The 21299-nt window shown below is 43.7% G+C and overlaps 1 non-coding gene across 1 annotated transcript; it reads left to right on the top strand.

Moving 5' to 3' along the window:
- Nucleotides 1-8268: 8268 nt before the first annotated feature.
- On the top strand, nt 8269-8350 carry trnas-gcu (transfer RNA serine (anticodon GCU)). The gene has a single exon. It is a non-coding gene; the product is annotated as a tRNA-Ser (tRNA).
- Nucleotides 8351-21299: the final 12949 nt, after the last annotated feature.

The following is a 21299-nucleotide window of genomic DNA, read 5'->3' as shown; positions in this document are numbered from 1 at the left end:
GGGAAATTGGGACTGGTTCTGGGGAAGGCAGCAACTGTACAAGCCGGATGTGCTAACGTCACAGAGCTGGGACTAAATGTCATACGGGGTGTGTGGGAGGGGTTGAAAATAACTTGGTGTGTGCTTAGGATCCAAACAGGAATCGTAGAGTAGCCTACCAGGATTCTCAAAGTAATGGGAGATGTGGTTGGTACTAATTTACGGCAACAGGTTTATCAGTGGAAGATGGAGTAAGAAAGAAAGCCTTAATCTGAGGTACTCTGCATGGACATGAATACCCGGAGTGCGGGGAGTTCCAGATGCAGATTGGTGTGTGGAAATCTGATGGATTGATCACCGAGAGCTGGCTCAAGAATGGCAGGACTTGTTGTTAAATATTGCTGAGTATAAAGGATTCCAAAATGATAGAAGGGAAGGGAAAGGATGAAGGTAGAAGGATAGATTTAGATTAGCGTTAGTTAAGGAGTCCAAGAGAAAGACGATCCGTCCAAGGACAGAATGAATTTGGCTGGAGCTACAGAACAAAAAGTATACAATTCCACTGTGAGGTACAGTCTGTCAGCAATCAACCAAAGAAATGATGGAGTGAATAAATATGCAGGGTCATTTCAGAGCGATGACAATACTACAGATTAGTTCTACCGAGAAACTTAATTTATCCAGATATAGACAGAGATGCTGGTGGTGAAGAGTCACAAGGGGCAAGTGTTCCAGGATTACATGGAAGAGAGCTGACTGCAGGTCTAGGTGTCCAGCCCAAGAGAGCCCAAGAGACCTGCTATTTGGGAAAGAGGTGGTGCAAGTGGATCCATTGTCGGTAGGGGATGGTTTTGGGGCACAGCGATCATTTTATTGTAAAGTTCAAGATGATGGTAGAGAATGATATGCAATAATTGAGATGAAGAAACATTAGTTGATTGAGAGCCGCCTTCAATGGGGCAAGAATGAAGTTGGGAACTTTTCAGTAAGGCCTGTGAAATGGTAGCTTTAAATAGTGTGAACCCAGTCAGGTTGAGCTGGGGTTATGGAGATGCGGCTGTAGTGTGATCACGACTGAGAATAGCAAATTTACCAAATTTGTAGAAATCTAACAGGCTTTTCATTGCACCACAAAGTTTGTGAATTTGAACCGCACCAGAATTGGAGTTTAGTTCAGTTTACAGCTGAATCATTGACTGTTGTGCTGATTCATCGCCAATTCCTTTCTTCTGGAGTTCTTGTCCCTGCTACTGACCAGAGGCAATTCCTTACCTTCTTGGTTGTGAGTTTTCACGGAATCATGATCAGACCAGAACCAGATGCTCACTCGCAAAACCTGCAAATTTCGCGCAGAAACTCATTGTCTCTAAACACATTTCCCTCCCAAATGCATAGAAATGTTCGATTGCTTAAATGTCTTTATCCCGTTCTGTGGCAGGATGTTGTGGATGAGCTGGGTAAAGACATTGACGTGTTTGGTCAACTATGATGATATCAAACGGTGTGTAGGTAAAGTGTTTGGACAAGCCTCCTACTGTTCCTGTCTTTCTGTGCTGTTTCTTACAGAAGGTTTTCAAAATTAACCTGATGGGGGCAATGTGAATCTACACTACGGAATATGAAAGTCCTCCTCTTTACCCCACCGCTTTCACAGCCAGAACAGACAGCTCCTATTGCTGCTTTAGATCAGACAGTGAAGGATTCTCTCAGGTGCTCTGTCAGACTGCATGCTCCTTCACACAGGTTTCCAACTGGGTACATGGAGCAAGCAAACGTCTGGATATTGCGATTCAGGGACAGGTTTCCATTCTGCTGAGCTGCAGTTCAGTTCACGTGAATTTCTGTCATGCTGAGACTTTCTGTGAATTCTTCCTACTTTACGATTTAAACTGTAATTGATTTTTGTTATTGCATAACATTCTTACATCTTCAGTATTCATGCAAACTGTGCAACGTGTTCTTGAATGTAGGAATGGTGAAGATTATTACTGAACGCAAAATATTTCATGTTACCTGTATGACTTTTCAGAAGGAATTTGGCGAAGTTTCATTGATTTGAATTCTGTGCCGAATGAAGCCGATCGAAGGACAATCCCTGCGACAGCGGCAATGTAACATTGTCTGTAAGCAACGCAGGAACCAACAGAAACCCATTTTCCAATGTCGTGTATTTTTTTCACATTTTTGGTGTCCCTTTTTTTATCCTTTTCGTGAACCTGATGCTTCAATAATCACAGGTTCATGTCAGTTTCACCTTGTCTGCAATAGCTTTAATTTCAGAACAAGACGGTTCAGGGAAATGAAGCAGGGTGAGTGACTGAGGTACCAGTGGGGCAGCACACCACCACCAAAGATCCCACAGTGTTGTGGTCCAATGGTTTGTACTGCTGCCTCAACAGGGTCTCAAGTTCGATTCCAGCCTCGGTGGACTGTCTGTGTCGAGTTTGCACATTCTCCCGTGAATGTGTGGGTTTTCTCCGGATGTTCCAGTTTCCTTCCATAGTCCAAAGGTTGTGCAGGTCAGGTGAGTTGGTCATTCTAAATTGCCCATCGTACATTTGTCAGAGGGGAAATGTTTCTGGTTGGGTTACTCTTCGGAGGGTTGATGTGGACTTTTGGGTCCGAAGCGTCTGTTTCCATACTGTAGGGAATATAATAATCACAGCAAAACTAGAGCAGTTGAGTTACAGTTCCCAAGGTACGTGAAGGTCACATGACAGGTTCGCTGTCTGCGGCTCCAGTCACGCAATTCGTCAACGCCGAATACTTAAAGGTGCATAACATGCCAAGGTTGTAAGTTCAATGCTTATCTAAAGATGCTGTTACCAGGGATTATTGAAGCATCAGACTGAAGCGCAGTTGGAAACAATGTTGAGTAAAGTAGAATTGGCTTGGAAATTCCAGTTTCTGATGTGGGGAAATGTTTTGCCTTTGTTAAATATGCCAATTATTAACAGAAAATCTGGAAATATTCCCCAGGTGAATATCCATCTATGTATAGAGAACCAGAGGTGAAGTTTTAGCATGATGACCTTCCTAAAATTGCTGACCCAGCACTGGATTACATCCTGGGAAAGTCTGTAAAAATCGTTTCACATCATTCAATTTCCTGCAAGCTGCACAGCTCATTCAATCAATCGAAAGTATTAGATTTAACTCCTTGTGGAGTTTGACTGTTGTCAGTAAACCTGGTAAAGGATCTGGGCAAGTAGTTTTGCTGTTGGGAAGAACAAAGGATCAAACTGGAATCAGGTTGAGTCTTCGCGCAGGAATTTTCAAGCGGAGATAAAAGAGAATTAATTGGACTCACTCCCCTTTCGGTTGATTATGACCAAATGTTCAAGACAACAGATAGCAATGACAATGATATTTTACATCGACAGGCCAAATCTTGCTCACTAGAGTCACCACAGTATTACAGACCAGGTGAGCGAGGGACATGATGTTCTTGTGGAAACCTGAGACACTGAGAGAATTAATCCCACCCTGTTGGTCTCATTTTTCTCATAAACCAGTTAGTCAGTGGACTGAGCTAACTGACTTCCATTCAATGCAGAGCTAAACCAAACAGCTCAGTGCATTTACAGTATTAAATATTTCGTGTCGAATGAGTTGCTGCACCTTCCAACTCCACCAGCTCTTCTTATACTTAACATTTTCACTTGCAGGTGTTATGCAATTTCTTTCCTATGAATGTTAACCAATTCGAGAATGTTTCCATTTTGCATCTCCATCCAGGAAGTCCAGAATCACTGTCGCTGTTTAATTCTCCCTGTGGCTGCGTGGGTTTGCTCAGGGTGCTCCTGTTTCCTCCCACAGTCCAAACATGTGCAGGTTAGGTGAATTAGCTGTGTTAAATTGCCCGTACTGTGAGGGGCAGGGGTAAATGTAGAGGAATAGCTCTGGGGGGATTGCGCTTCAGCGGGTCGGTGTGGATTTGTTGCTCAACAGGGCCTGTTTCCAAACTATAAGTAATCTAATCTAATCTAATCTAATCGAATATAATTCATTCCTTGTCTGCTTGCAATCGCTTTCCAAACTTCTTTATCATGTCCCGATGGGTTTGAAGTTCTAACGTCTAGTTTCCACTCATCTAAACGACGGAATTTCCCTCGTGTTTACTCGTAACAACTTCACACCAGCTGAATAACCTCTCTTCGGACACAACTAATTCTTTCCTGAGTTCTCCCGCATTATTCCTTATTTAATGCTACCATCCCTTTAAACCCCCTCTTTTCATTTCTAGTGGCTTTATCTACCAGTAAACCTCATTTCCATCGTTAATAACGACATGGTATCATGGCCGTGTCATTCCTCGCGTCTTTATAGACCGGTAAACACTGCCCGTGTCTTTCATCATGTCTTTATATCCCTGTATATTTCAACCTGAGAAAGGATGCTGGGTCCAATTCAATGAATGAAAACTCACCACTAAGCTATGCAAACCTATAACCGACACAGGAACGGTGGAAACAATTTCAATTACAGCTGAATCGATTGGTTGCAACAGAATCGGGTCAAATCCCAGTTACATACATGACTGTTGTTCTTATAGTTATTTGTTCTCTACGTGTGCTGAAGGAACACAGTGAGGGATCAATTACTATTGCCAGTCATACTTAAGCGGTTAGGTATGAAATGCTGAAGTTGTGAGATCAGAGCAGTTTTTATTGACATAGACCATTCACTGTTCGAATATCAGTCTTAGGAATTAGACAGAGAGCGATTTTGAACGAAATTTGAGCAGGGAAGTTTACTCCATGGCGTAACACCAATTTGTGTGGTTACTTTGTTGTTTACCTCATTTGTGTGTTTTGCCTCTTTGGGGATTTTGAAGTTATCCTCTCTATACAAAAGTTCCGTGCTTTTGCACCATTATACAAAAGATGCTTGGCAATAACACCCAACGCTGTTTCGGTCAACTTGCACAGATATTGACCCCTGGAAACAGCACTGTGCACTCTTCTCGAGTCTGGAAAATAATTTGCTGCATTCCCGCTCTTGTGGCTCTTTTCATTACATCGGTTTCTGTTCTTCACGGAATCCAATTCAGCAGATCTTGTCACTGAGTCATTTCTTTGTATGTGTTCAGATCATGTCAGCAGAATATCACAGTCCATAACCCAGAGGTCAGACCATACTCAGGGAACCGTACTCTGCTCTTGATCATTTCATGAACATTAGGGAGAAATATCAATGCTCTTCAAAACTTAATAACCTGTTTTTCAGAAGCAAGATAAACAGTTCCAGGTTTCTGCTTTTGTTGTCACACGGACCAAGATTGTAAATGCTGGAACCAGTTGAGACTGTCAGCTCTCCCACATCCATTTTCTCCCCAGGAAGTGTTCACTTGATGGTCTGAATTGGATTCTTCTAAAAAGAAGAATCTTTTTATCCATTGATTTCTGGTTTTTTGGCCCACAAGGCTCCCGCTGGGCCTCTGTACATCGCGCTGACGACAGCAGTTTCCCGCAGTCTTCCGTTTTTTTTGGAGAAAGTACCTTCGAGGATGACATCAAAAGATGTTCGCTGTTACTGTGTGATACTCCACCAATGGAGACAGCTCTATCAATGGAGGCAGCTCAGTCCGCTGGGATGGGATAATTTCTGCAGTGTGTCCTGCGGATCAGATACAGTGCACAGATCATACAGAGTGTGAGCGCTCAAAAAGGCCAATTGATCACTCGTACCTGTGTCAGCTCGGGAGATACAAAATATGGGTTAAAGCGGAATCACTGGAGATTGGATCATGTTTCAAGTGTTTACGCGAGGCAGGAAGCAGAAAAAGATACACTGTGAAGCGATTGGGATCTGACCACAGGAGCAGCAAATAGGTTGTACAGCGCAGAGGAGAGCTTTGAAGTATTGAATTCTGATTGATGGGCCGATCATGCTTTCACTAGGCCACGCTACTACAGTTGATAATATGTCAGTGTCTCTCAGCATTGTGATGTCACAGGCAAATATCACCGTTACACTGCAGGAAATTCCTTTTTCCAATGTGAGGGCAATCTTTATGTAAAATAGCTTCAATATTTAATTTTTTCTCATAAATAATTCCACTCCATCTCAGTGTATTGTATTGCCTTCTTTCCATTTTACCTGTCATTGTGCCTGCACTGAAGTTGATTTGCTCCTTCTGCGTGTCTTTTACAGTCTGGGTGATATGATGCATTTGTACTGATCCACCTTCTGACTGAATTTTCCACTTCACATCAGCCCGCCCTAACGTCTGTATCTGATACCATTCCCGTTGTCTGGGTGTTAGGTGCTCGTCTCAGATCCAGCCTGCCCTCACCCAAAATAAACGCAAAACTCAGACACACTGTGATCAATGCAATCCAGGGACATCTTCACTCCGAGGCCATTGATTATTCCTAGGAGAAAGTTCGGACAGCAGATGCTAGAGATCAGAGTCTGGAGTGTGGTGCTGGAAAAGCACAGCAGGTCAGTCAGCATCTGATGAGCAGGAGAATCCACGTTTCAGGCATAAGCCCTTCAACAAGAATAAGGCTTGTGAGTCGGGACTGAGAGATAATTGGAAGGGATTTGGGGATGGGGGGATGGGGGAAAGCGGTGGTTGGATGAAGGTGAGGGAGAAGATGAAAGTTCAGAAGGAACAGTGATGTAATGGGTCCAGAGGGCGGTGCCAAGTTTGAGGCTTGGGACTTGTGGCAAGGGAAATGAGGAAACTGGTCAAATCCACACTTATCCCGTGAGGTGACAGAGTCACAAAGCGCACTATATGGCGTTCGTCCTCCAGGTATTGGGTGGTTATGGTTTTGCGCTGAAGGAGGCCCAGGACCTGCACACTTTGACGCAGTGGGAGGGGGAGTTGAAGTGTTCAGTCACTGGATGGTGAAGTTGCTGGGTGCGGGTGTCCGAAAGATGTTCTCTGAAATGATGTGCAAGAAGGTGTCCTGTCTCCCTACTGTCGAGGAGACCACACTGGATTCAACAGATGCAGTAGATGACATTCTAAGTTGTAGGTGAATTTCTAACTGAAGTGGAAGGATCCCTTGGGGCCTTAGACGGAGATGAGTGGAGTGGTGTGGTAGCTGCTTTTACCCTTCCTGCGGTGGCAGGGAAATATGCCAGAAGTGGGGTGTGTGTTTATTGGGGGTTGTAGACCTGACTAGGGGTTCGTGGAGAGAATGGTCTTTTCAGAATGCTGATAGGGGTGTGGAGGGAAATATATACCTGATAGTGGGGTCTGTTTGGAGATTGCAGATGTGGTGGAGTCTTATATGATTTATGCTGAGTTTGGTGGGATGAAAGTTGAGAACCATGGGATTCTGTCCTTGTTGCGGGAGGGGTGGGGTTTAAGGGCGATGGTGAGTGAAGTGGAGGAGATGCACTGGCGGGCATCGTCAAACACGTGGGATGGAGAACAACTTGGACTTTCTGAGGTGGAATTGGTCATCCTGGGAAAAAATGCACGAGAGGCGGAGGAATTAGGAATAAGGGATTCTGTATTTACACGAGGTGGGGTGGGAGGAGGTGTCGTATTGTTAGCTATGGGAGTCAGTGGGGTTTAATATATGTCTGTCATTGGTCATTCCAAGAAATGGAAGGGCTATGCCAAGAAGATCCAGGTGAATTTGAGGTCGGGGTGAAAGGTGTTGTTTGGTGAACTGTTCAACCTCCTCGTGGGAGCACCAAGTGACGCCCAACCCATTCATCAATGTAGCAGAGGATCAAGTGGAGAGAGGTGCCAGAGTAACTGGAAAAGACGGATAATTCCACATATCTGACAAACAGGCAGGCAGGTATAGCCCAGTCACATGCGGGTGCCCATGGCTACCCCTTTGGTTTGGAGGAAGTGGGAGGATTGGAAGGAAAAGTTGTTGAGGGTGAGGACCAGTTCAGCCAGCTGGATGAGGGTGTCTGTGGAAGGGTACTGGTTGGGATAGGGCGAGATGAAGAAACAGAGGGTATGGAGACTTTCGTCATGGCAGATGGATGTGCAGAGGGACTGGATCTCCAAGGTGAAGATGACGCGTTGTCGACCAGGGAAATAGAAGTCTTTAGTGAGATTAAGTACATAAGTGGTGTCACAAACGTAGGTGCGAATTTCCTGGACTGGGGAGACAGGAAGGTGTTGACGTAGGAAGAGATGAGTCGGGTCAAACAGGCGCAGGCAGAGACAGCAGGTCTTAGGAAGGAGGTAGAATCGGGCAGTGTGGGGTTCATGGACAATGAGGTTCGAGGCTGTGAATGGGAGATTCGCCAAAGGTGATTAGAGTGTGATGGTCTGGGAGATTATATCATACCCGTTCATGCATATGCGACGAGGTGGCCGAGAGGTTAAGGCGATGGACTGCTAATCCATTGTGTTCTGCACGCGTGGGTTCCAATCCCACTCTCGTCGCTATTTTCGGATTACCATACTGTCTTATTGGAACTCCAATGGTTAGTTTGTCTGCATCGACCAGATTATAAAACCTCAAAGAATAATTTGAGACTGATGCCTGAACTTAACGAAATGTAGACTGAAATGGGATAATGAAAAGGAACGCGATTTTCTTTTCCAAGTCAAGTTGCTGTGAACGTTAATCTGATGAAAGAGATCCAGGGAAACCAAATAACGAGAGATGCGATGTGCATCTTTAATGCTATGGGATTCTTAATGAGTGTTTTGTCACATGAAATCTGGAGCAGGTTGAGTAGAAGTGATTCATCTTGGTAGTAAGAGCACAGAGAGAAACCACAAAATAATAGAGATATTTCAAAAGGTGCAGGGGGTGGGTGTAGCAGCACAGAAAACTGGCTGTGAATGCACAGAAGAGAATTGCTGATGTGGGTGCCGTGATTGGCATGGACACACTTACACATTGATCTCGCCCTTTCCCCCTTGCTCTTGCCATTGATGAAGGCTGGATATAAGACACAGATAAACACAAGATGTGGGAAGCAAGCTCCCTCTCGTTATGCACACACTGGATGCATCACATTGAACTATGAACAACTGGAGAAATCAGCATGTTAACTGCAGGAAGTGAACGTAAACTGTGGATCAATAACCACAGATTAATGCAGCATAAACATCGAAAGTGTCTTTAAACGAATGTCATTAACAGACGTTTCGTTCTAATACCTAACATGGCTTTCATGGGAAACCAAGTCTCACAAACTTGATTGTGTTTTTTGAAGATGTAACAAAGAAGATTGATGAGGGCAGAGTAGAAGATGTGATCTATATGGACTTCATGGAGGACTGATTAGGAAGGTTAGATCTCATCGAATAAAGGGAGAACCATCACTTAGATACAGAACTAGCTCAAAGGTAGACGACTGAGGGTGCCAGTGGAGCGTTGTTTTTCAGACTGGAGGCCTGTGACCAGTGGAGTGCCACAGCGATCGGTGCTGGGTCCTCGACTTCTTATAATTTACATAAATGATTTGGATATCAGCATAAGAGGTACAGTTAGTAAGTTAGAGATGACACCAAAATTGTAGGTGTAGTGCACAACGAAATGGGTAACCTCAGATTACAACAGGATCTGGCCAGATGGGCCAATGGGCTAAGAAATGGCAGATGGAGTTTAATTCGCATAAATGTAAGGTGCTGCATTTTGGGAAAGCAAATCTTAGCAGGATTTATAAAAATAAGGATAAGGGCTTGGGAATGTTGCTGAAGAAAGAGACCTTGGAGTGCAGGTTCATAGCTCCTTGAAAGTGGAGTCGCAGGTAGATAGGATAGGGAAGAAGGCGTTTGGCATGCTTTCCTTTATTGTTCAAAGTATTGAGTACAGTAGTTGGGAGGACATGCTGCGGCTGTACAGGGCATTGGTTAGGCCACTGTTGGAATATTGCATGCAATTCTGGTCTCCTGTCTATTGGAAGGATATTGTGAAACTTGAAAGGGTTCAGAAAGGATTTCCAAGGATGTTGCCAGGGTTGGAGGATCTGAGCGTTCGGGGGAGTCTGAACAGGCTGGAGCTGTTTCCTCTGGAGCATTGGAGGCTGAGGGCTGACCTTATAGATGTTTACGAAGTTATGAGGGGCATGGATACGATAAATGGACAAGGTATTTCCCTGGAATCGCGGAGTCCAGACTTAGAGGGCATAGGTTTAGTGTGAGAGGGGAAAAATATAAAAGAGACCTAAGGGACAACGTTTTCACACAGACGGTGGTAGGTGTATGGAATGAGCTACCAGAGGATGTGGTGGCTGGTACAATTTCAACATTTAACAGACTTTTGGATGGGAATATGAAGAGGAAGGGTATGGAGGGATATGGGCCGGGTGCTGGCGGGTGGGACTAGATTGGGTTTGGATATCTGTTCGGCGTGGACAGGTTGGACAGAAGGGTCTATTTCAATGACATCTCTATGACCACATTTCAAGGTGGATGGCAACAATACCAATGTTGTTTTGAAATTTTACACAGTGAACAAGTTCAATTTAAATAATACAAATCACGTTCGCTCACACAGAATAAAACTGTGATTTCATTACAAGCATTGACCTTTTTAAGTAGCAGTTACTCAACATGAAAAATAAGATGTAATTTTTATTGAACATCCGTCAATTAACACCATTACCTTACTTCGGATTGACTGCAATATGCACATGCTAAATAAGGTTGAAGAAAGGAAGTATATTAGTATGATTCGGCGGTGATGAAAAATAATATTAGGTTTTCATGGTGCGGATATTCCACCAATGGCTCCAGTGGTGGAAATGGTCAGTGAGCAATATTTCTATGATGGTATAGAGGTGAGGGAGCTGACAGGGATGGGAGCTCCCACCTCATCTGGAGCAGCGTCTGTAGACATGGACCAGGGAGCATTGTGACATCAGACTGGGAGGTCCAACCACACCTAGAGCTGATTTTATTAACATGGACCGGCAGGGAGCATTGGCACATCAGACTTCGAAATCCAACCTCATTTGGAGCAGCATCGTTTGACATGGATCAGGGAGCTTTGCAAGATCAGTCTGAGAGCTCCACCCTCATCTGGAGCAGCTTTTCATGACATGGAGCAGCAGAGAGCATTGGGACATCAGACCGCAAGATCCAATCTCATTTGGAGCAGCTTCATTTGAAATGGAGCAGGGAGCTTTGCGAGATCAGTCTGGGAGCTCCACTCTCACCTAGAGCAGCTTTTAATGACATGGAGCAGCAGGGAGCATTGGGACATCAGAGTGGGAGCTCCAATCTTACTTGCAGCAGCTTCTATTGACATGGAGCAGCAAGGAGCAATGGAACGTCAGGTTGGGAGCTGCAACCTCACCTGGAGCAGCTTGTATATACATGGAAGAGGAGGGAGGATTGGGATATTAGGCTGGGGGAAAGGATATTCAACCAATTTAATCTGAAGTAAAATAAGTCTCAACACCTCAGATGTTAGTTGATTTATGAAGAATCTGTCGTGGGAAAAAAAAATTCTTTAGATATTGAAGTCAAGTCCTGGAAATATTCAGCTCAGGAACATGCATTAATATAGAGAGAAATGCGAGTGATGTTTCAGGTCTTTGACTTTTCTTTTCTGACCGACTCTACACTGGATTACATCACCAAAAGGACTTCTTCACTCATTTAATGTGACTTATTTCATGCAAATATGAACAGGTCATTGACGCAATCTAAATCTGAAAATTGTGGGAAATGCGATATTGTCATTAGGCTGGAGTTTACCTCGATTTATAGTGGAAACGCAGCAAAATAAGTTGAAATTTCCTCGATCAGCAGTGACCTCGTTGATTGGCCGATCAGATTGTGAATGGTAGTTTTATTTGAGGACAACTTGAAGTGAATAATTGATGGTGATTATGTTTGATTTTTGTTCGCCTTGGGACTGTTACTGTTATTGCTCATGTCCTTGTTAACACCAAAGGTCTGCAGAGTGTAAAATCTCAGCTGTGCATCTGGCCAGTGTTACAAAATTCATATGCCCGGCTACGTATCAGACGGTTATAGGTTCGAAATTTACTTGGCGCAAGAGCGTTGTGGAGATTCACAGTACATCCAAGCTTTTTTTTTGTTACACTGAGGTGGATAATATTTGGAATTTTCATCTCTACGAACGAAAATTATTTCACTGTCTTCGATAAGATAAACATTACCAAGGACAATCAGAGTTAAAAATCCCACAGCACCAAGTTTCATTGAACAGGCGTATTTGGAAGCAACAGCTTCTTTGTCAGATGGTTGACAACTGTTGGACTCTAATCTGGCTTTGCATGATTTTCAAATTTGTCCACCCCAGTCCAACATCAACACATCCAAGTCAGGGGTACCCTCGACACCACGAACGATCGGTTAAAGTCCAGATGATCTTCCAAAAGATCACGCACGTTGACACATATTTCAAGTTTCGGCAGAAAGACACCCACCTGATGAAGGAGCGGCTCTCTGAAAGCTCGTGCTTCCAAATAAACCTGATGGACTATGCTCTGATGTTGTGTAATTTTTTACTTTGTCTACCCAACTCAAACACTGCCACTTCCATATCATAGAGAACATCAGGCATGTCCCAGCGCTGTCAGAGAAAACAATCCTGAAATAGCAACGCACATTGTTCATAGGTACGTTTCATTTTCAGATACCAACCCATTCAATCGCTGCAGCTTCTGTGTATGAAAAGCACAGAAAGGAAATAGCTGAGACTCAGTTTTGACAGTATTTTGACAGGACTCAGAGGAGAATGAAGTATGAACTGTCCGACTGCGCAGAGGGGAGGAAGGCACTTTTCCCTTCTTTCAAGGGCTAGGGTATTGACTGATCTAAGGCATTAAACAGATTCCTGATACAGCTGATCTCTCTGCGTCAGGAACAAGAAGTCCTGATTTTCTGAACGGTAATGAAACCCAGGCCACTCAGTTAAGGCGCCGAATACTAACAACTAGGCCACCAGGGATGAGGGCAGAAACTGTTGCACCGTTTCTTCATAACACAGTTTTAAAAATTGTCACTGCAGATATATTTCCCCCCAAAAATGAATGAATAATCAAGTGTTTACAGCACAGAAATGGGTCCCATCATCTCCCTTCCCAGCACCTGGTCTGTAACTTGTAAACTCTGATGTTTCACGTGTTCATCTCAATGCTGATTACCCTGGAAGGTTTTAATCTTGTAAGATGCAATGAATGGGATTGAGGTTTCAGATAGGAAAACTATGTTCACACCCAGTCGGGGAACTGAAGCCCGTTTTTACGCACATAATGAGGCACGCAGGCACATTTCCCCAAGAATGAAACAGGCCTCGGGAGAAAACAAACAAAAAGTAAGATTTCGCCAGCTTCGCTGATATTGTCCAATTTCAGACTTCAACACCAGTGTCTGGTTACAGCCAAGAAAGGAACCATCCAGCCTCTCACGTCCCAGTGTTCCTTGCCCATTGTTTCCCCATTACTCTGTAGTTTATACTGTCTCACCACGTTCTTGCAGTAAAACTAGATCGGTGCTCACGCCCGCTATTTCCTGTCCTGCCTAACGGTTTTCCTCAAGTTCTTGGACTGACAAACAGGAATGGGGTATTTCAAACACTCTTCTCGTTTACAAGGCCAGTGTTATCACCACTGAGCCAGCACATTGCCAGCTCAGAGATAAGGTCTCATACATTAGAAACTTCAATGCAACAGATGATTGGTTAGCCTCAGTGTTATAAGCCAAACAACAAGACTGGAATAGAGCCGAGGGCATCATGCACAGAAGGATGAGAGAATAGAATGATGAATCTCATGGTGTCCAGGGTGGTGTTAACAGAAATCTGCCCTGGTAGTATAGTGCTGAGGATTCAATGCATTCACTGTCATGGCATGTTAAATGTTAAAATTTACAGTAATCGATGTAAAATACTGCCTGATCCTTCGAAGCAGAATGATGTTGTGCAGCAGTCAGAACCGCTTCCCTGTATGTTACAGTTCCGCATCAGCAACGTCAGCTGCAAGTGCCTCACGTTCAATCAGTTTGAATGAAGAACGGAGGGGGCATCACTTAAATGGAAGGGGAATGGTGGTTTGTGAGAGTTAACTACATGCCTCGTGGAGCCAGGTTCAATGTCGAAACTGAATATCGGTTTTCCTGTTTACCTTGGTATACTGATCACTCCGGATCAATTATCCATATTATCTGCCATTTGTGATGTTCTTTGTTCATTTCACCTCGGTTCAGTGCTCCCGAGGGACCACGCTTTTTTAAAATTTGGCACGTTTTACCCAGGTCGGTTTTGCAGTTTCATATTAAGGCCGTCAATTTTAGGAACAGAAAGACAACATTTAGACCATCAAGTCTGCTCCGCTATTGAATGGTTTCATATCTGATCGGATAACCTTGAACTGCACTTACTTTCCTGTACCCATAACGCTTGGTGTCTGTGCGGTTTGAAGATCTGGTGATCTCAGCCTCATTACACCTAATGACACTTCCTCAACAGCCTTCTAGAACATAGAACATAGAACATAGAACAATACAGCACAGAACAGGCCCTTCGGCCCACGATGTTGTGCCGAACTTCTATCCTAGATTAAGCACCCATCCATGTACCTATCCAAATGCCGCTTAAAGGTCGCCAATGAATCTGACTCTACCACTCCCACGGGCAGCGCATTCCATGCCCCCACCACTCTCTGGGTGAAGAACCCACCCCTGACATCTCCCCTATACCTTCCACCCTTCACCCTTCTGCTACAAGAAATTCCACAGATCCAGAACTGTCTGAGATATGAAAAGCTTCCTCACCTCTGTTTTAATTTTGAGATCAGCATAATAACAGGAAGTTATAAATCAAACAACACCAGGTCATAGTCTAATAGGTTTAATTGGAAGCATTAGCTTCTGGAGAGCTGCTCCTCTCTCAGGTGTTCGTGGAGTACACAGTTATAAGACACAGAACGTATAGCAAAAGTTTACAGTGTGATGTAATTGAAATTATGCATTGAAAAATATCTTGATTGATTGTTAAATCTTCTATCTTTTAGAATGACCATGTTAGCTTCACTTCTTTCTTATGTAATTTGCAAAACTTTATTTGAAAGTCACATTCTCAGGTGAACTTTAACAAATAGTGTCAGCCCCGATAATATTTTGAAGGTGTTAGTCCCTGTGTGCTGTGTCCGTGCCATAATGTTTAGGCTGACGCTAATCTCCGCACAATGGTTAGCACTGCTGCTTCACAGCGCCAGAGACCCAGGTTTAATTCCCGCCTAAGGCGACTGACTGTGTGGAGTTTGCGCATTCTCCCAGTGTCTGTGTGGGTGTGCTCCGGTTTGCCCCCACAGTCCAAAAATGTGCAGGTTAGGTGAAGTGGCCATATTAAATTGCCCGTAGTGTTAGGTGTAGGGGAATGGATCTGCGTGGGTTGTGCTTTGGCGGGTTGGTGTGGCCTGTTGAACCGAAGGGCCTGTTTCCAAACTGTAAGTAATCTAATCTAAAAAAAAACACGCTGCAGGCAAGGATGTTTTGAGGCATGGTACATTGGTGAAACCGAGCAAAGGGTACAGCAACAGATGAATGGAACTGCACATCAATCACAGACAGTTGTGCCCCTTCCCAGCTGGACAGCACTTTCGTGGTCCAGGACATTCGACCTCAGACCTTCAGGTGACAATCCTCCAAGGCGGACTTCGACACAGGCAGCAGCTAAATGGGCCCGAGCAGAGGCTGTGCGCAAATTTCGGAACCAATGGGGATGGCTTCAACTGCGACCTTGGGTTCATGTCACAGTACAGGTGATCCCATTGCCCTATCTCCACACAGCGACCCTCCTACACATACACACACGGTCGCATATATACGAATGTGGGGTGAATTTGTACTTGCAGAGTTACATTGCACTTTGGTCAAAAACTGCATGAATCCATGTCAGTCTCTGGTAACTCATTTTATAAAATTAGAATCAGTCTAAACATTATGGAACAGACAACAGCACACTGGGACTGACACCAATTCTTCAAGCATACCTGAGAATGTAAGTTTAAAATAAAAAGTTTGGCGCTTTACAAATGAAAGAAGTGAAGCTAACATGGTTATTCTAACAGATGGGAAACTTAGCATAAATGAAGTTATTGTTCAACGTACACTTTCAGTTCCATTACACTGTAAACTTGCGCTTTAAATTCTGTGTCTTTCAACTGTGTATTTCACAACAACCGGATGAATGAGCAGCAGTCCGAAAGCTAGTATTTCCAATTTAACCTGCTGGACTATAAACTCGTGTTCTGTGATTTTCAAATTTGCATCCCCTAGTCCAAAACCTGCATCTCCAAGTCATTCGATCCAAGGCATTCTGGTCACAGAACCAACCTTTGGTCATTCAACTTATCAAATCCTTGAAAAAAACTGAATGTTTCAGTAAGCATTATTTCTTGTCGTACTGATTCTGAGCAGGCAAAGGCAACTGATTTCAACGTTTATTTCCATTTGAACTCATCTCCGATATGAAATTCTCACTGGCTCTGACAGCACTGATATCTTTGCTATTTTGTAATGTCAAGAATTCATGTTCAATTTACGACTTTCAAAAGGAACAACAAATATTTTCCCCTGACTGGAAATCAACGTTGGGAAATAGCAGTGAGACAGCTGAATTTGAACACTTTCGCACCAAGGAAGAGATATACAAAGTTTACAAATTTTCTTGGTGACTTTGTTTTTGCCTTATTGGTTCAGTTGAAATTTGACAGTCATTGAGTTTTTAAAAGCATAGCGAGAGGCTATTGCATCATTATCAGTCATCAAACATCTGGCTTTTAAACACAGTTTCCCGGAAGTGACTCATCGCCTGGTGTGTTCTAACATTTCAAGTTTTCAATTAAATTGTTATTCAATTTCTTAAGTGCTTAAGTGGAACAAAAACACCTCTGTGAACTAACAGTTCTGAGAGTGAAACTTTTTCTCAGATCCGTTTGTCAGTTTTCCTCAAGTTACTGTGGAAAATCTTTCTGTACTCACATCGGAAGTGGTTTACCCTGTTTCTTCTTCAGCTCTCTTCTTCTTTCTATTAAATGGTTTAGATTCCAAATACAGACACACGGTGCAGGTTGCAGAAGTCACGTGTTTGTACTTTCACTGACATTGTCTCGCCGGGAGCTGCAGGCCTTCCCCACGCTGATTCAGACAGCACCGTCCTTCATGTGACATGCCCCGTGAAAAATGGAAGGACAGGCATTAATAACCCGCGCTTTAGATATTAGCGACAGTTTTAAAACATTTGCACTGCCCCAGAGAGGAATTGAGTTCGTATCTCCCACATAACATGCGGCGACACGAACCACTATACTACCGAGGACAACAGTTTCAAAGGAGACCCCTCAGCCCGTTGTGACTCCATTTGTCAAAAACAACTGCTTAACGACTCGAATCGTTTAGCCCATAGCCTTATAGTTATTGGCAGAACATATTCACATCTGAATATTTCTTCAGGTTCTCAGGGTTCCTGCCTCCCTGACCCTAACAGACACAGTGTTGCAAATTCCAACACCCGCCGGCCTATAACGCTTTTCCACACATCTATTTAAACCTTTATGTCTTTCTCATTAAATTTCTGCCCCCCTGTGATCGATGTCTCCGTCGATGGGAAACGTTACTTTCAGTCTACCTTATCCACACCCCTCATTATTTTGTACATCTGAAGCCTGCCTTCTCACAAACATCTCTGCACCGTGACAACCAACCTCAGTCTATCCTGTCTCTCTTCATGACCAAACGTCTTCAGCCTAGACACTATCCGAGTGAATCTTTTCTGCAGCTTTCCCAGTGTGATCACATCCCTGGACTTACGTGAACTACAGACAATTGTCGAGGTAGAGTCAAATGAACCTTTTTTTAACATTCTGCACCAGCATGTAGTGTGGGTCTGCAGCATATATTGCCTCGCGGTCTGGAGTCACATGGAGGCCAGCATGGAGAGCTGATTTTTTCCCTCAAGGCCTTTAGTGAAACCGATGGGCTTTTCAGACAACGGGTTTAGCGTATTCTTAATTGGAAGTATTTCTTGCATTTATATTCTAGCACTGGCGTGGTGTGGTGAGAATTGAACCCGTCTCACCAGAATGTGACCTGGCCTCTTGTGTTAACAATCCAGCGATAATACCAGTAGGCTATTGCAGAAAGCAGTCATGGCTGATCTTTTTCAATAGAGCCTCTTTTCCCCAATTATTCTCTGTGTCCATTTATTGAGCCTCACGCTCCAATAATCTCTGGCCCATGTCAGTAAAAGCTGCTAAAAGAGAATTGATCTCACAGCCACGATATCCAAACGGATCGAATGATTTGAAGGTGCCAATGAAGAGATTGGCGCATGGTCGCCCAGCAACAGTGAGTGCAACGGCACAGACTGGATGGTATCAACGTGAAATTGTATGTTAGATTGTGCAATGCCTCAGTCAAATGGGACGAGGGACGGAAAAGAGAGTGAGGGCCAGTGGGAGGGAGGGACATCTTCGAGAACTTTTGGGTTTAAATCCTGATACATGAAACGCTGAACTATCAGAGAACGACATTCGATGGAAAACAAATCATCACCTCGGAGAACATTATTCTGTAAAAACTAGTTATTTCTTACCGAGTTTCATCAAAAGTAAAACTTTGAGAGAACTGACCGCTATGATGTGGATTCAATGCGAAGTTGCGGCAATCATAACGCAGAAAACGAAATACTAAATGGCTCCAGCACTCCACAGACCACACTTGCAAACTGCAGCAAGTATGGTAGCAGACGAAATGTCAGGAAGAATACACAATATCAGGACTTAGCGACAGGCATGTGGCAACTCAGAATGGGCTGAATTTTTAACTTTAACGCCCCCAGAGTCTGTGGAGATTCCATGAATGAGAGTATTGAAGAATGGGATTAATGAAACTCTCCAAACTCATGGGACAGATCAGGACATTGTTGAAACGTATGCTTCAATAGCATCATAGTTTAACATTGGCCACTTCATCACTTTGCCCACACAAGGCAGTACCAACTGCTTCACGCAATCAGACTTAATTCCAGTTCCAGACCCGATATTAGGGAAACTGGGTGAAGCAGCCACGAAGATCCAATTGGAAGTTGGGATGGAATGACGGGAGAGCGGCGTGTGTTTTTCAAGGTTGGGACTGGTCCTGGTCAAAAGCGGGGCGAAAGGGAATACTTGCCCCCATTTGTAATATTATAGCCATAAGCAGTACATGTTGCTGATACAGCCAACAGGCGTATCTAAATCGTCTTGAATCTTTAACTTTGGAGTATCAATGTTCGTAATTTCATGTTCCTATTTGGATCAGTGTTCGTGACATTGGCAGTTGCAGCTGCTTATGTTTGCATCAGCTCAGGATCAGCTTATTGCTCCCAGTAAATAAGGCAACCTGGAGAAGGTGGTGTTGTGATTATATTCTAAACGAGTCATTCTTGGGCACTCAGACATGTTAAAGTTCGACGAATAAAACCTGGAATGGAAGCCTGACCACAGGAACAGAGAAGATTCCTTTAATTTCCTGCAATCTTATTCATACATGTCGCTTATACAGGGAATGCTACCATCTTTACCCAATCCTGCCTACTTGTGACTCCAGGTCCAGAACAACATGGCTGAACCTTAATCCGAGAATGCCGACACTTTGGTAGGCTGGCCATTCGGCCCATTCCAGTCGACACCATCCCTCCGAAACACATCCTATCAGACGTGGCCACACTCCATAACTATTCCGTTCCTCTTCATTTCCCAAGGCTGATCCCAATACCCCTCACACCTTCAGATTGTGGGAGGAAACTCACACAAGCAAAGAGAGACTGTGCAAACTGCAAATAATCAAACAAGACAGGGATCGAATCCATGCCTCTCATGCAGCGAGGCAGCAGCGAATCAGGATGAACAACAAATGCTGTCCTGACCAGCGACATCCACACCCTGTTGGTATATCAGGAAGAATAAAAACATATTCATAACATGGACAACAGGACTTACGTCTGTGTGGACATGATTTGAACCAATCGTTCACCCTGTGTAGATACAAAGACACCGATATCACAGAGAAACCAGCGCAATGCGGGATTCAATTACCTGCTGCAGTTGAAACTCATTTACTCAGTCAAACTATGGACAGACTGTTAAACAGTCCCGTGTGTGGGAAAGGCTCAATGAGCAATAAAAACTCCAGAGTAACCAGCAAGATTACATATCCCAGAAAGAGATCAATTAAACTGTCGATGCTGCTGTTAATCCAAACCAGCTTCCAGTTTCATACCGTCAAAGTCATAGACTCACGCAGCATGAAAACAGGTCTTTCACTCCTATCAGTTCATACTGTACATAATGCCAAACTACACGAGTCACATCTGACGGCTCCTGTAATTGCTGAGTGTTACTAATGCCCTTGTAATATTACTACTGCATTGTTAATATGAATGTCCAGATATAATTCTATGGACAGCAGTTCAAATCCTGACATGGCAGATGCTGGAATGTTATTTCAATAAATACCAAGAGTTGAAGAGTCTAATGATGATGTTGAATCAGTTGTTTTAGATCTGATTCACTAATGCCTGATAGGGAAGGAAACTGCCATACTTATCTGGTCTGGCTGGTATGTGACTCCAGATCCATAATATCGTGGTTTATTCTGAACTGCCTTCTGGGCAATTAATAATGGACTCGGCATAAATGAATAGCTTTTTCTCTAATCCCACGGAAACTTTCCAATTCATTTATCGATCCAAATATCCTGTAATTGTTGTAAATGTACTTTCAGTCATCACTGTCTCAGAAAGTGAATTGCACACATAAACCATCCTCTGTTAAAAAAAAAGCCTCGCATGTCTTATCTTAAATCTCTCTCTTTTCACCTAAAGCATTTACCCTCTCGTCTTGAAGTGCCCCTCTTTGGAGAAAAGACAGTTACAGTTAACTCTATCTGAACTCTCAATAACTTATAAATTTCTATCACGTCACCTTTCAACCTCCAGTGCTCAAGTGAAAATATTCTCAGCCTTTTCCAGTCTTTCGTTATAAGTCGAAACTTCCCAACGATCAATACGCTGGTTTACCACTTCCAAACCTACTCCAGCTGAATAATTTCCTTGCTATAAGTGGGTGACAAGAACTGGACGCAGTATTCCAGAAGAGGCCTCACACAATGTCCTTTTCAACATCAATGTAACATAGCAGCCCCTACGCTCAAAGGACTGTGCAACCGCGAGGGTGGAGAAATAAACGGGAGGACTGGGTCTGGGAAGAATTCAGCTGAGCGTGCAAGAGGTGGATAGAGTTGGGGTTAAAGGTGATAGGTCGGAGAAGAGGGTGAAGAGGATAGGTGGTAAGGAAGATAGACAGGTGGGACAGGTCAGCAGGATGGCGCCACGCTAGAAAGTTGGAACTCGGATAAGGTG

The sequence above is a fragment of the Chiloscyllium punctatum genome, chromosome 6 (genome assembly GCF_047496795.1).
Source record: "Chiloscyllium punctatum isolate Juve2018m chromosome 6, sChiPun1.3, whole genome shotgun sequence".
Taxonomy (NCBI): Eukaryota; Metazoa; Chordata; class Chondrichthyes; order Orectolobiformes; family Hemiscylliidae; genus Chiloscyllium; species Chiloscyllium punctatum.
This window is presented reverse-complemented; position numbering and strand designations above follow the sequence as displayed.